We start from the raw sequence: 13,928 nt of genomic DNA, 5'->3' as shown, positions 1-13,928 counted from the left end.
GGCAAGGATGGGGTCTTTTGGACTAAAATAAACCTGCTTAGGCAGGTTGAATTTATTATGTCATTAATACACATTTTTCTTTGCTTTCTTAGTGGCCCTTGAATGTCTCTGCCCTCATCCCTTTCATATATTTTCTCAGAAAAGCTTCCTACTATGTGAACACAAGGAAAGGAAAGATAAAAAGAAAAACAAACAAACAAACAAACAAACCCTTTAAACTAGCTAGTTTATTTTCAGATAAAATATATGCTTTAGCAAGTAAGTTGGTCCCAACAGAAAAGAAAGAGAAGCAATCAAAAAACCTTCCTCCCCAAAAATTAGAAGCAGATTATTGTTCAGAATGCTTTTACTTACACTTCCTTTTTTATGATTTTTATTTGTTGAGCTTTTATTTTGATGGAAACAGTAATGCAGCATGTCCTTACTACTCAAGCGTTTAAACTAAATACAGCAGAAATACAAAGGAATGCCTAAAGATGACTCAGTAAGGAGCACTCAACAAGGAGCAGAAAGAGCATTACCAGTATGTTCCTGCTAGGCTCGCTAGTCCAAAGCACAGTATTTTTAGCGTGTCATGTTCAAGACAAGATGGTACACAGCAAGCACTTGTGCTCAGACCCAGCAGCGAGTTAGGACGGTCTGTTGGTGATGCAGAGGCTGGACTTGTGCAGGCTCACAGAGCGAGCACAGAAACCTTGCAGAGTTTCTGATGTAACTTGACCAAACTAACTCTTTTTGTTGTTGTTATCCTCTGGCACAACTCCCTAGGGTTTTTCAAGTAAACGAACTCATCTTACTTGTGGTGCTTCGCCTGTTTCCCCTACCACAGCACCCATTTTGCCACCACCATGGAAAGAGGCCTGCACGCGGTGGGACACGGCCTACAGGCCTGCAGCATGCTGCCTGGGCAACCCCACTGCCTCCTCACGGCCTGCCCACCTATGCACTTGATCTTGGGGCAAACAACAGAAAATGTAACCTCGCTAGTATTTAAAATGCTGCCTCAGGAGTAAGTTCAGGAGAAGAGTGGGAGGTACGCATGGGCAAGCTCAGGATGCAGAAGGACCCAGAACATGCTGCACCACAACAGCACAGAGGGTTTTGGGCTAGTAAGTCAGATCTGTTGTACTAAGAAACTCAACTGTAATGAGGCAAGACGGCCCATCCACAGCTGCTAAACTTCCCTGGTTCACAGGCAAACCACATCAGCTCTCCCTCCCCTCAGCTGCACTGGTAACACAGGAGCCTGCAAGCTGTGGCCAGAACCAGAGAAATTTTCATCTTCTGTCTATTGTGTTTACTAACAGTAAAGCTAAGTTTTGCAAAAGCAATGCTTTTGTCTCACAGAACTGAAACAAACCCCTGAGATTCAAGCAAATTCCTAACTGTTGATAACCCAGACACGTGCTTTTTGAACACTCTCCCTGGCAGCCTGGCCGGACAGCATCTCTCAGCTATAAAACAACTCAAGTTCCTACAACAGCCTCTGCATCAGGCAGCTTGAGCAGACAGGCTTCCACTTTTCCTCTGATCTGGCCTATCAATAGCATTGACCCCCGGCACCACATTCACTGATAAAGCACAGCATACACCTGCAACAGAGAATGGAGAACTTACCTCGCTGAACAACAGCCTGAAGGCATTTCCATCACCTCTTTAATCGGCAACAGCATCCCTGTTGCTCAGCTTTCATAATCCCTTTAAGTTATGGTGGATGGCTGCAAGAAGCATTGCAGGGCAGAGAGGCAGAACAGACAGGCATTTATGTTGTCGGCACAGCGCTGACAACTCGGGGTATTTATTTATTTTTTTATTATTGTTTTCTTATCCCACTCTTCGCTTACAGCCTGTGCAGCCAGACAAGCTTAGTTGCCTTGGACACCTGGATAAGACCACTCACATCACAGCACATCTTCCAGCACGACCCCCTGCCCACCTACTAACAGCTACGGGCAATCAAAAGCTGCCAAAGTGCAGCCACCACCTGTTTTCTCCAGTCCCCAAGACCCTTCTCATGTCGCTACCTCTGTGCCATAATTCAACAGCGAGCTTGGCACGCGGTGCCCGCAGCATCTGGCATGTTTCACCTGCTCCAGCTCAGCTTCCTCACGTGCTTTCCTGTCACCAGCCGCGGTGCCAGTGGCTGCTGTTCCACGCACACAGAAGGAGCAAGTGTCTAAAGCAGGCACAAGACTGCTGCTGATCTGTTTGATAGCAGTGTTTCCGAGGGCAAGACGTAAGAGACTGAAAACTGGTTTAGGGGGGAAAAAAAAAAATTATACTGAAGTGCAAAGAGACCTCTGGGAATCCCCACAAAGCCAGACTTTTTGCCAGCAAACCCCAGAACTTTTGTGCTGTAAGAAGCAGTTAAAAGCAACAGCACGAGTGCCTCCTACCAGAGCAGCGTGTCAGCAAACACACATCAGCGCGATCCTTATCGGTAAAGCTTTCTAGTGAAGAGATGTCCCTAGAAAGCAGTCACTAACAAATACAGTTTTCCTGAATATCATTACTGATCCAGAAGTAATGAAATAGCAGATAATATGGCCCCAGGGTACAAATCAACCACCTACCCTAATGCATACAGATGGAGCTCAACAGCTCTTCTGGTCTTCCATTACCAGAGTGAAATGGGATCTCTGAAACACGATCATTGCAAAACAGAAGAGAAGCTTATTCATGAGCAGTGTTTATTTCTGATTTTTTCAGAAAATGCTTTTAAATGTTGCAAACAGAGGGAAAAAAAAATCTGCTTTCCTGATTGCATGAAGATGACCAGGCATAGCTTTCCCTCAGAGAAGAGAAATTAAAAAGCAGAATGTAAAATCTCCTGCTCTGATGTTGCAGAAAAAAAAAAAAAAAAAAAAAAAAAAAAAAAAAAAAAGCTTTGCTAAGAAAAGTATCTAAATACTTTCAATAATAATTAGCCATGAAACTGTACCCAGTCCCACCAAACAAAGTAGCAAAACTGTCAGGACTTACAGCAGGCTCATGCTCCTCCTGTTGATGTTACACCAGGTAAAGCAGTAACTTCCACAGTGCTCTCAAACTGCCTCAGCAAGCCTGTGAGGTACAGGCAGGCACAGAAACCCTCTGTTTCCACCCTTAGGAAAACGTAGCACTTAACAGCAAGAGCCTACTCCTGCAAAGACGTGATGTTGTGCATTTTGAGCTGGTCACACTCCCATGAACCAGCCAGCCCAGGGTACAGCTCCACACACACTGCACACGTGCCGACGTATCCATAAGTACGTCTCCGAGAGGTACCCCTGCACACCCAGTAATGTTATGCTTAAGTCATCTCTTTGGCACGACCTTACTTGAACCCCAATGAAATCCTTTCAGAAGCTAGCTTACCACTTTTGTAAAAAAAGTTTGAAGATTTTACAGTGCAGGTTGAACACCCACACAGGGCACCCACGTGGCAAAAGGCGCAAGAAACAGAAGTTCCCCTTGTCACCATGTCCCTTCTCAAGCGCTTTTGGTGGCACCTGTTTCTAACAGGTGCATCATCCTGCTCCTCCATGTAGGCAATAAAGACATCCTCTACAAGCTTTCTTTCAAAAAAAACACTGATTTTTTTGCTCTCACTAGATAAATTAAACAACATGCAATTACACAGAAGAGCTAGAGGCAGGGGTCAGCAAGTACCTCTGTGACCCCCAGCTCCCATAAAAGCATCCCCAGCCACCCGAGTGGGCGGCAGCAGGGGAGCAGGATCAGCTAGCCCTCCTCCTTACCTGCTCCCCCCCAAGAAACTCCACATGCTTTGACCTTGAGAGAACAACAAAGCACAAGATAAACAAACACACAAGCATGACAAATTCGGAATCAACGGTTACAGTAGCTCGCGGTTAAGGAAGCAGCAGATTACCTTATTTAAAATCACTGACCGAAGAACCAACGGAGGGAAAAGACAAGTCAAACATTTCAGTGGTGTGAGCGGGGCTAGGTGGTTGACAAAGTATGATTTTATCAGCCATCCTGCACGACGGAGAGAACCAAAAAAAAAAAAGAGAGAGAGGAGAGAGAGGCAGCTCCGCGAGCCGCCGCTGCGCTACTTTTAAAAGCCCTTTAAAGCCAGAGTTTGCAGCAGCCGCCTCCCGGAGCCCAGCCGGGCTCTGCCCGCTGCCCTAATACCGAGCCCTACTAACTAACACCTCACCGCGGACCTCCCCCGGCACCCCAGAGCGCAGGGGAGGCGCGCCGGGGCCGGGTACCCGCATCCCACCCGCAGAGCATCCCCATCCCGCCGGGCTCCCGGGGGCCCAAAGCGGAGAATTTGGGCCGGGGCTGCCCGGGACCCCTCCCGCAGACCCTCTCCCCATCCCGGAGGGTGGCCGCACCTCCTGTCGGCGGGGCGGCTGTGCGGTGCCGGCGCCGCGGGCGAGCCCCCGGGGCGGTCGGGGCGGCGCCCTGAGCCGCTCGGCCCCGCGGCGCGGAGGGGCTGCCTCGGGCGGGCGGAGCGAAGATGGAGGAGGCTCGGCAGCCGCCCCCCGGCCCGCCCAGCGCACCGGCACGGCTCCCGGCTCCGGCAGCAGGACGAACGGGAGCCGCCTGACGCCCTCTGCCGAGCGGCGCCGACAGGGAACGGGATGGGACGGGACGGGATGGCTTGGCATGGCATGGCATGGCATGGCATGGGAGGGGATGGTATGGCATGGCATGGCATCGGATGCCATGGGAGGGGAAGAGAAGGGGGCCCAAGGGTCTCCACTGTACCGGGCAGGCTCCTCCATCAAGAGCAGCGAGCCAACGTTGGGCGCTTGCAGCTTGGATACCCTTTGGGGCTACCCTTTGGGGGATGCTCCTCAGGCGTCTAAGGTCAAAACGGACTGACTTCTCCACGCATCCTATTAGCCACGAGGTGATCCTACCAACTGGGGCACCATTAGTTGTGGCTGTATGCTGCCACAGCACCAAACTCCCAACCCTGCGTTTTTCCATCCCTTCTCACCAAGGGCACCCCGCCTGCACCTGCAAAAAGCCCCCCTGGGTCAACCCCTGTTTTCAGGAATTCAATTAGTGCCCGAGATCACCGAGCAGGCTGACGGCCTCGATTAAGAAGGGAATATTTATTGATTGCAGGAAGAGGAGGAAGGGTGGATACTGAATCCATCACTTTTTAAATACACAAAGTGAATGATCTCAGTTTAGTTTATCGGCACTGCTTAGAAATTCAAGTAGGCATTATTCGGTGCAGCCAAGGCTTTTTTTACACCCAGTTAATACATTAAGGGATTATTCAGGAAAAATTAATGCACGTATCCAGCTTACCAAGTACCCGATGACTGTACGCACATTGCCATTACTACAATATTTATTCCACCTTTTCACACAGTTCTTATTTCTGCGCTCTTACAGAAGGCTCGTTCTCACACTATGCAGAGTGTGAAACTAATTATGACTACTGAGAGTGAAAAATAACTCCACAGACACAAAACTGCTATAAATGAATGACAGTCGGGCCCTGGAAGACTAACACATGACCTCTGCACTAACACTGCACCCCAGGGATAACCTAGTCAGGCTCTGAAAATTAGCTCACCCGGCAAGTTTTCCATTCAGTGAGAATAATGTATATAATGTTTCTTGTGACACAGTTGTCACTCACGCTTCTCATTTTATTTTCTCTTTACATAAATTTTACATATCAGAAAATCATTATGCGCTGACTGTTCATATTACCGTAGCATCCACAGATGCCAAATGAAACCAGAACTTCATTGTGCTGTGTAATAAGCAAGTGTTCTTCCTACAAAGGAAAGAAATAATAAGCAGTAGAATAGAGATGAAGGCAGAGAGATGTGATGATATTTTAGCACAGGGCATACAGTCATTATCCCAGACTGAAATGCGAGTTTCCTGCCCCAGGTCTGTTCTGCCCGTTTCTCTCACCGATGACTGGGCATCTTTCCTGGGACAGGAAAGTCCACCAGAAAATGCAGTTGACTGGGTGAGGAATGCCTCAAACCAGTTTTTGTGAGAAAAGTTGCACTTCCCAAAGTAGAAATGCTTCCTCAAAGTCAATTCCTTTAAAAAAAAAAGGTTTTCTCTGGGGGTGTCTCAGGGCAGAGAGCCCTGCCCCAGGTCCCAGCAGCGATTACCAGAGGGCAAGCTTGCCATCAGTATGCAAGCTCAGGGCCCGCTCCCTTCATTGCACACATTCGGGCTTTGCTTCTCTGTCTTGAAACTACAGTGTTCCTCAAAATCTTTGTGGAGGAACATATGTTACCTAAAAGATGTGTAGAAAACAAACACAGAGTGAATAGGTAGGAAATACATGAAATAAACCTACTTTTCTCCATTTGAGTAGAGTTGGAGTAAAAGAACAAGCAACATTAACAGAAAAATATAGCACAAATGTAGAGCTTGGAACTCAAAGTAACCTGTTTGGCTTTATTTCTCTTTAGCCCAAATCACTTGTTGTTTCTTCTAGTTTCTGCTGTTTCTGGTCCTCCTGTTACACAGGGTGTGCCTGCCTTGTGGGGCTCAACGAAAGGAAACTGGTACCCGAGTACTGTGGGTACTGGACACATTAAGCCAATTCCTGCTTATGGATGACTGGCTTGGACTAAGAAGAGAATAACAAAGCCACTTGAATGACAGCTTGGATCAAGTTCATAATGACCTGGTTTGTACAGGCCAGGTGTTATGTAGATTGGAGCTTGTTATTGTGCATAATTTTGGCAAGCCTTGCTACGCAACAGCCAGTTCCAGCAGAGCTGGGCATAAAGCCACATACTACAGGCAGGTCTATCTTCAGCAAGATGGGTAAAGAAGCCGTCTTTTTCTGTTCTCTGTACCGTGGGGATGTGAACCAACCTGCCCGCACAGCATCTGGAATTAAGCTTATGAAGGAATAGAGAACATTTTCAAAACATGGAAATACAGACTTAAAAATGAAGAGGAGAGCATGCATAAAAACACATCGACAAGTTTAGCCTGCTTCTTAGAGAGCAAAGATTCAGAGCAAAATTGTACAGAAATAAGCCTTCCACTACAGTATCAATGGAAAGTGATCAGACTATGTTACAAAATGTCCCTATCAATATATTCTGCATCTGTTAAAAAGTCTTCCATAATATTATATGAATTTTTATGTTATCTAACAGTAGTTACTTGAGTAATATGGATGAAGAGCTGTCAAAATCAGGGTTCACCTGTGATTTATTTTCTCACACTTTACACATTTAATATGATTTGTCACTCAAATGACTTGGTCTTAAATGTTATTCTTTCTTCAGATGGCCATTTTTAAAAAAGAGAAAGATAGGGAAAAAAGGATCAGGAAAAGCATCTTGGGTGCAATTTTTATAATCATAACTAATGGTGAACTTCCAGGATATCTGAACACTTTTCACCATCACTCGGAATGTATTCTTATGCCCGAAGTTAATACAAGGGACTGTGCAGATCAGATCAAACCTAGTCAGATTAATTAATCCAGTTTCTATTCTTTGTTATAATGAAGAGTGTATTAGTGTGGTGGTAGCAATGCTTTTTTTGCACCACAAAAGTGAACGTAACTTAGGGGAGGGAAAAAGCTAAAAAAAAAATAAAATCTGAACTATATAATCTTTACCAGAATGCTATAACTGAAAATAAGTGACAGCTTTTTCCATATATGAAATATGGCATTTTTACTGTAGTAGCATCAGCTTTCATATTGAAGTCAATGGCTCCACAAAAAAAAAAAAAAAAAAAAAAAAAAAAAAAAAAAAAAAAAAAAAAAAGGCAGATAATGAATGCCTGCCACAATGGATTTGCAGTCTAAAGGCACAGCTTTAAACAAGTGTTACATGCAGGACAGGCACCAAGTAGGTGTGGCTGTGTGTGCTTTAATGCTCCGCGGAAAGGTGGGTTACGAGGAGTTTCTTGAATCTCTCATTGTTCCAGAACTTACACCGAGATTTAGAAGTTATTTTTAATAGTCTATTATAAGTTGGGATCATGAGAATCTGAAAAAAGAAATTATCCTCTCATCCTTAGGGGCAGTGCCTCAGAAATCGATGCTAATGAACAGACTGCAGCATAAGGAAGCTTGCATTTCCCCTGCTGCACCAATTCTGTGCATTCACAAGGGACACTGCAAGTGCCATCATGTGTAATTAGAAACGGGGAGGGGAAAAAAAAAAGGGATATCATTCATTCACACTTCTCATGGTGTCATTTCTTTGTGGCAGACTTAACAGATTAAACAGGCATTCACTTTAATATTATTCCTATTTAAGGACCAAACATAATTTATTTTTAATTATGGAGTTATCAAGACACCTGCCATAATTGATGGCAGTCCTGTTGTGAACATACCCTTAGATGATGACTTCTTTAGTAACACAGAAGAAATGCATGCAGGCAGGATATTTATCTTTATTAAGCCTCTAGTTGGAGTACGCCTCGGTGAATACTTAGAGCCAGTCTTAATGTTGATTTAAGTCCAAACCCAGCACCCACTGTTGAGTACAATACCTCCTAGGCTGTTCTTCTCCACCCTGTTTCCGTGCGCCATGGTAGGAAGGAATTTCTAAAGGACACACAACTCTCCTTTAGATAACTTATTATATACTCCTGTTCAAGGCACAAGTACAGAGGGTGGTTCTGCTGGCTGCAAGGGGTAAGTGGTAAGTCAGAGCTAAATATTAGTAGAGATTTAATCCCCGTGGCATCCCCTGGTGGTTCCCTAATTACCACATGGAGGGTCACTCTCTCATCACTCCAGTTCCCACTTCCCACTGTGTACAGTACTACAACGGGTTATAGATGTTACCAATTACACCACCATACTGGAGGAGAAAAAACTCATGCAATCAAATAACTTTTCTGATAATGGGAGTGAAAGCAGAAAATTTCCTCCAGGACTTCCAGATCTTGGGCAGTTTCTTTTGTAGACATGTCAGCAACCAAAGTGTTTGAGGAAGACTGGGGTCAGCTTTTTGTACCTAGGAAGAACTGTGACAAACAGACCTTTGGCCAGAGCTGTCCTTTACCATTTTACACATTGAAAATCTTTCCAAGTGCAAGTTCACTTTTTCAAGAGGGAGGAAAAGGATTAAAGATTTACATTTTTAGCACTCCAGATGCAAGAAGAGATGTTTTGCCTAGATCACCAGTTGTTACAAAATACTTAAAAGGTTATAGTTTAGATTTTTAGAACCCATATCCTCCAACCCTTCAACCATACAGAAGCACTAGCTATTGGTACCCTAGATCCTTTTTGGACAGATCCTCTATCCACAGTTCTGCTCACACAGCTATACCAACATGAAGGTCAGATAACGCTACCTGCCCTCCTACAGACTCAGTATGTACAAGGACTTTTTTTGTTTTCACCAACCCTAGAATCATTTGTCCTGTTCAAATTTCAATATCATCTTGAAATTGAGAAGGCAGGATCAGACCTTTTGATGCCAATACTGGGTTGAAGAAGAGAGGATATTTATCAAATATATAATCAGAACAAATTGGAGTACAGACCAGAACCACTGAAAAAGACCAATTATCTTCTTGGCTAGAGTCCCTGGAGTTTAAAAATGTGATAGCCTTGTTAATGTTCAAGGAAACACAGTACTTGTGTTGGTGTGTAAGAGAAAGTCCTTTGTAAGTATCATGGCATGCCACTTAAAGAAAAACAGGAGGACAGCGCGGCATAAAGCAATGCCTCTGCCTCCTATTCAGCAGCCATGACAGGGCAAGAATTCCACCTGCCATGCAAAAGAAGAAAAGCTTCAATGGAGGCACTTCACAAGCTATTAACCTTTCCTGATTGGAGTCTTGCTTTACAGAAAGAGCAGCGAGCAGCGATTCTGCTCATAGAAAGAAGGGCTTCCCTGCAAGTAGCAACTGGCAATAATTTAGCTGCTGGGGAACCTGTCAAGTATTAAGGTTTTTGTGTTCTGAGACACTAGTTGGTAACAAAGGTGATAGGAAGAGATAAAGAGGGCTCCAGGCTAGTGGGTAATTATTAGGTCTGAAAGCTTTTGATGGCTATGGAGCAGAAAACTCAAAATCACGCCATTTTCTTATAATTTTGGTTTTGCTTTTGGCTTTTTTGATCTTTTTAGTGCTTCTGTTCCAGTTCTTTAATTAAACGTTGGAGGGGTTTGCCCTGCACAATCAATAATGGCATCCTGATACTGATGTTAAATTGACTTGCTATTTTTAACATGCTTTTAGTTATTGCCTGTCATCCTTAGCCACGCCTCTGGGGCTCTGCAGATACGCATCACTGCAGGAGGTTCCCGAGAAGGGTTTTTCCTCGAGGAGGTTCAATCCTGTCACATACTTCAGGAGCATCCACGCAAGAGATGAAGTCTGAGTTCCTGTGACAGATCACCATGCTATAAATGCTCAGAAATTTCTGCCTTGGAGTCACGGTCCAGTCCAGTGTCAGTGCACATCGATTGCTCTTGTGCCCCTGCTAGATGGACTGTGGCACACAAAAACCTGCTTCACAGGTAAAAAAGCACATATCGGGCAAGGACAGTCATGACTTATGTTCAGCCTCTGGAAACTGGGACCGTACTTCCAAATGTGTCAGCGGTGGGAAGAAGTTCCTGAATGTAGATAGCCCTATGCAGAAATCTGGTTTGACCCAGCCATCTTCCTAATGAACAGCTTCCACCTCGTAGTGCACTGCACTGAATCTGGCTGGCTCTGTCTTGTGAATATTTTACACAGCCAGTCGCTCTATACAGAAGAATTTCTAGCACTCATATATATGAAAAAAAAAAAAAAAATCTACCTTTAATAATACTACATAATACATTTCTAAATTTACTATTTAAATGAACTATTAAATTCCCTGTCAACAAGAAATAGGAAAGTGTATTTAAGATTCCACACAGAAATAGGATGAAAGAATTAATAGAAATTCAGTCTACAACTGAATATTCCCTTACATTTTCCAGAAGACTTGCACAAAAAGCAGTCACCACCTTTTGCCTAAGGAACCAAAGAGAGGGATGTTCAGCCCAGCTGATGGCCTTCCCTTTACAGCAGCTCTCCCTTTTCCAAGGGCTCCTTCCCACTGCTCAGCCATCCCTGCCCTCTTTGGAGTTTGCTCAGACCTTGTGTTTGCTTGTGGGTGTCTGAGTATCTGTCCTATCTATACACACACAAACACAATAAAAGCATTATACACAGTTTTCCATCAACTTACCAAGCTTTTCATATGTTTCTAAAATTGCACTTTTATGCACTTTTGAATATAAAATAAGATATTAAATTTAAGCAGTTCCCAATAGTATGGATTCAATTCAAATATTGTTCATATTTGCGTAAGTGGGATATATATAGAACAGAGCTAAACAAGAGTCCAAGAACAGGTACAAAGCAAGTTTGAAACAATTTTTGTTGCCTTTTTTTAAGGTTTAAACATTTTAAAATCATCCCCCACTTCTTTTCTGCCTCCCTATTTAAGGGTAATAGGGAATTTGTCTTACAATTAGGTTCATTTGTTCTGTAAGCTTGCTTACTATGCAGATTACTGTTCTGCCTAGGCCATCCTTTCAGAGAAACATATTCCAGCCCCTACACAGGTAGTGGCAGCCTCCTAACAACATCTAGGAATTAGTTCAGTGTGCTCGCTCCTCTCTTCACCACCACGTTTCTCCTGTTAAGCCCCCAAATCAGTATCATTTGACAAATCAGGTAATCTGTGAAGCAAGTAATTGACACATTCTCCCTCTTCTATAATTCACACAACCACCATGTGCAGCACATCCAGGAGCATCAGCAGTACAGGGAATAACAGATCCAACCTTTCTGAAGGCAACAATCATGTGCTGTAGTGTGTCTCAATACTGCTAACTGATTGAGGTCATAATTACTAACTTTAGAAATGTTTTTCTCCCCAAATCCTCATCTAGATATTTTTCTCTGATCCCTAGTGATTTGTTTTCCTTCTCTTGATGCATATAACAGAAGATGAAATCTTTTCCTTACTAATTGCTAATTCTCATGTTTGAGTGACATTTCTGTATTATAAAAAATGAATAATAATAATAATAAACATGTTTAAAAGATGCTCTGTAGTCCTAGAACCTACACAAATATGCTGAAAGCTTATCACTTCTTACAGTATAGCCTTGATTTCCAGAACCACACCAAATGCATTTACTGAGCAATGTGGTGTGTTTTTTTTCTTGATGCCAACAATACAACGATTTTAGGCAAAGTTTCATTGCTTCCTAAGGATATAGTGAACTGCTGGTGGAACTCTCTGAACTTTATATGAGTCTGTGTTGAAGTGCTGCAGGATTAGTTATAATTAACTGTCATCATGTCATTTTCTCCCAACCATTCAGATTCAAAGAAGAAGGAAAAAAAAAAAAAAAAAAAAAGAAAGAAAGAAAGAAAAAGAAACCTAGCAGGTATCATGATATGATTAACGTCTCTATTTGTTTCCTATCCCAAACTTCATTTTTAACTCACAGCTCTCTAGCTCTTCTCCATACACCCCTTAGCTTTCACATCAATACTTGTTCCTTGCTTACCACACAAAAATAAGCATTTCAACAATTTCAGCTAAAGAGTTACACAGAAAGTGCAAGAAGCTTAAGACAAATATTTAATATTAAATAAATGCTTTCTTACTAAGCCATTTATGCTCCCTAGTGTAATAGTTCTGTGGATACCTGTTGTTTATTTGTACTTTAGGAAGCCTGCTAGAGCCTGTAGGCACATGTTCAAAAATAATTTAAAAGGACACGAATTCATCAGTGATTCAATGACAACTAATGGTAATACACTAGTTGAACGAGTGCCAACTGCAAATAACATAAAACTACCTACAACTCACATTTCTCCTAGTTTAGAGCTATAAGCTCTCAACGTCATCTTGAAAGCCAACAGAATTCAAATCTCTCACCTGTAGGTGATAGCTTTCACCCAACCTATGGTAACTTACGATATGACAGCTTTGAGAATACAAAGCCCCTGGAGACAGCAGTTAATACAAAGATATACTTAAATCAAGTGACTGTGAATGATCATTAACTGTGAATGGTAAGAGGCAAAAAGTTGTCTCTTTGGCACAGATTGTCCCAAAACCTCAGTATTTACAATTCTCTTGTGAATAGGTTTTATTTAACTGCGGGAAGGGGGTGTTTTCAAAAATTAATGCAGTATTAAAGTAAACCAAATTTATCCTTTTTCATTGCTTGAAGTATTTTAGGATAATCTACTTTCATTTAAAAATCATGCTGCAACAACCTTAGTTCTGGGGAATTAGGATAGGAACAGGTACCTACATGTATGTGGGCAGGGCCCACATGCCCTCCCTCAGTAGCATCTCCGTTGCCACCATCAGAGACAGACCACGGGTCTGACCCAGTAAGTCATCTCTGTTTTGTTAAAAACCAGGAAATACAACCAGTACTACCCTAAATGAAAAAGATTTATACTTTTTTCAAAAGTTCCAAACAGATAGAGATTTTTTCTCACTACTTCTTTGCCCCACTCTCCCATCTTTCAAAAATGCTTTCATAATACAGACAGTGGTGTGTTCTGACTCATCCATCTTCTTGACCTATCTCTAGAGTCTACGCTGTAGGTGATCACAATACATCATGACTGGAATTGTCGCTGCTTTTTATAAAAATGCTGGACCAAGTAAGAGAAAACAGTGGAAGAGTCCTAATGTGCCTCTTATCCGCAGCTGATAATTGAAACACCCTGCAAAAGGTGTAAAGATTTCACTGGCTTGTCTTGGAGGACGTTTCTACAAAGTTAAGGTTTTATTTTGCAAAAGAAGCAAGTAAGCCATACCATATGCAAGAAACTTCATGTAATCCTTTGTGATCAGCTGTGGGAAATGGCTTAACTCCATCTCCCATTTACTCAGCACAAGCACTCTGAAGGCCAAAGCAGTAGCTTTCTGTAGTCTCTCTACAGCCTTTTAAAATTGATTACAAGGAAAATTTACT

The 13,928-nt window shown here is 43.0% G+C and overlaps 1 protein-coding gene across 4 annotated transcripts in view; it reads right to left on the bottom strand.

Annotated features, from left to right (window-relative positions):
• The window catches only part of THSD7B (thrombospondin type 1 domain containing 7B), a 395,835-nt gene that overhangs the window by 311,345 nt on the left and 70,562 nt on the right, over nucleotides 1-13,928 (bottom strand). Inside the window, exon 1 of one of the 4 annotated variants that reach the window (XM_072040735.1) lies at nucleotides 4,347-4,459. The exons of 1 other annotated variant lie outside the window; for it this stretch is intronic. The gene's annotated coding sequence lies outside the window, so the exon portion shown is untranslated. Of the gene's footprint in view, nucleotides 1-2,982; nucleotides 3,245-3,874; nucleotides 4,251-4,346; nucleotides 4,460-13,928 lie in introns of those variants that run through there. 2 more of the 4 variants (XM_072040736.1, XM_072040739.1) reach the window with 2 other exon arrangements.

This window comes from Anas platyrhynchos, chromosome 7 (genome assembly GCF_047663525.1).
Source record: "Anas platyrhynchos isolate ZD024472 breed Pekin duck chromosome 7, IASCAAS_PekinDuck_T2T, whole genome shotgun sequence".
In the NCBI taxonomy this organism is placed as follows: domain Eukaryota; kingdom Metazoa; phylum Chordata; class Aves; order Anseriformes; family Anatidae; genus Anas; species Anas platyrhynchos.
The sequence above is the reverse complement of the archived record's forward strand: the minus strand, read 5'-3'. Positions and strand labels throughout refer to the sequence as shown.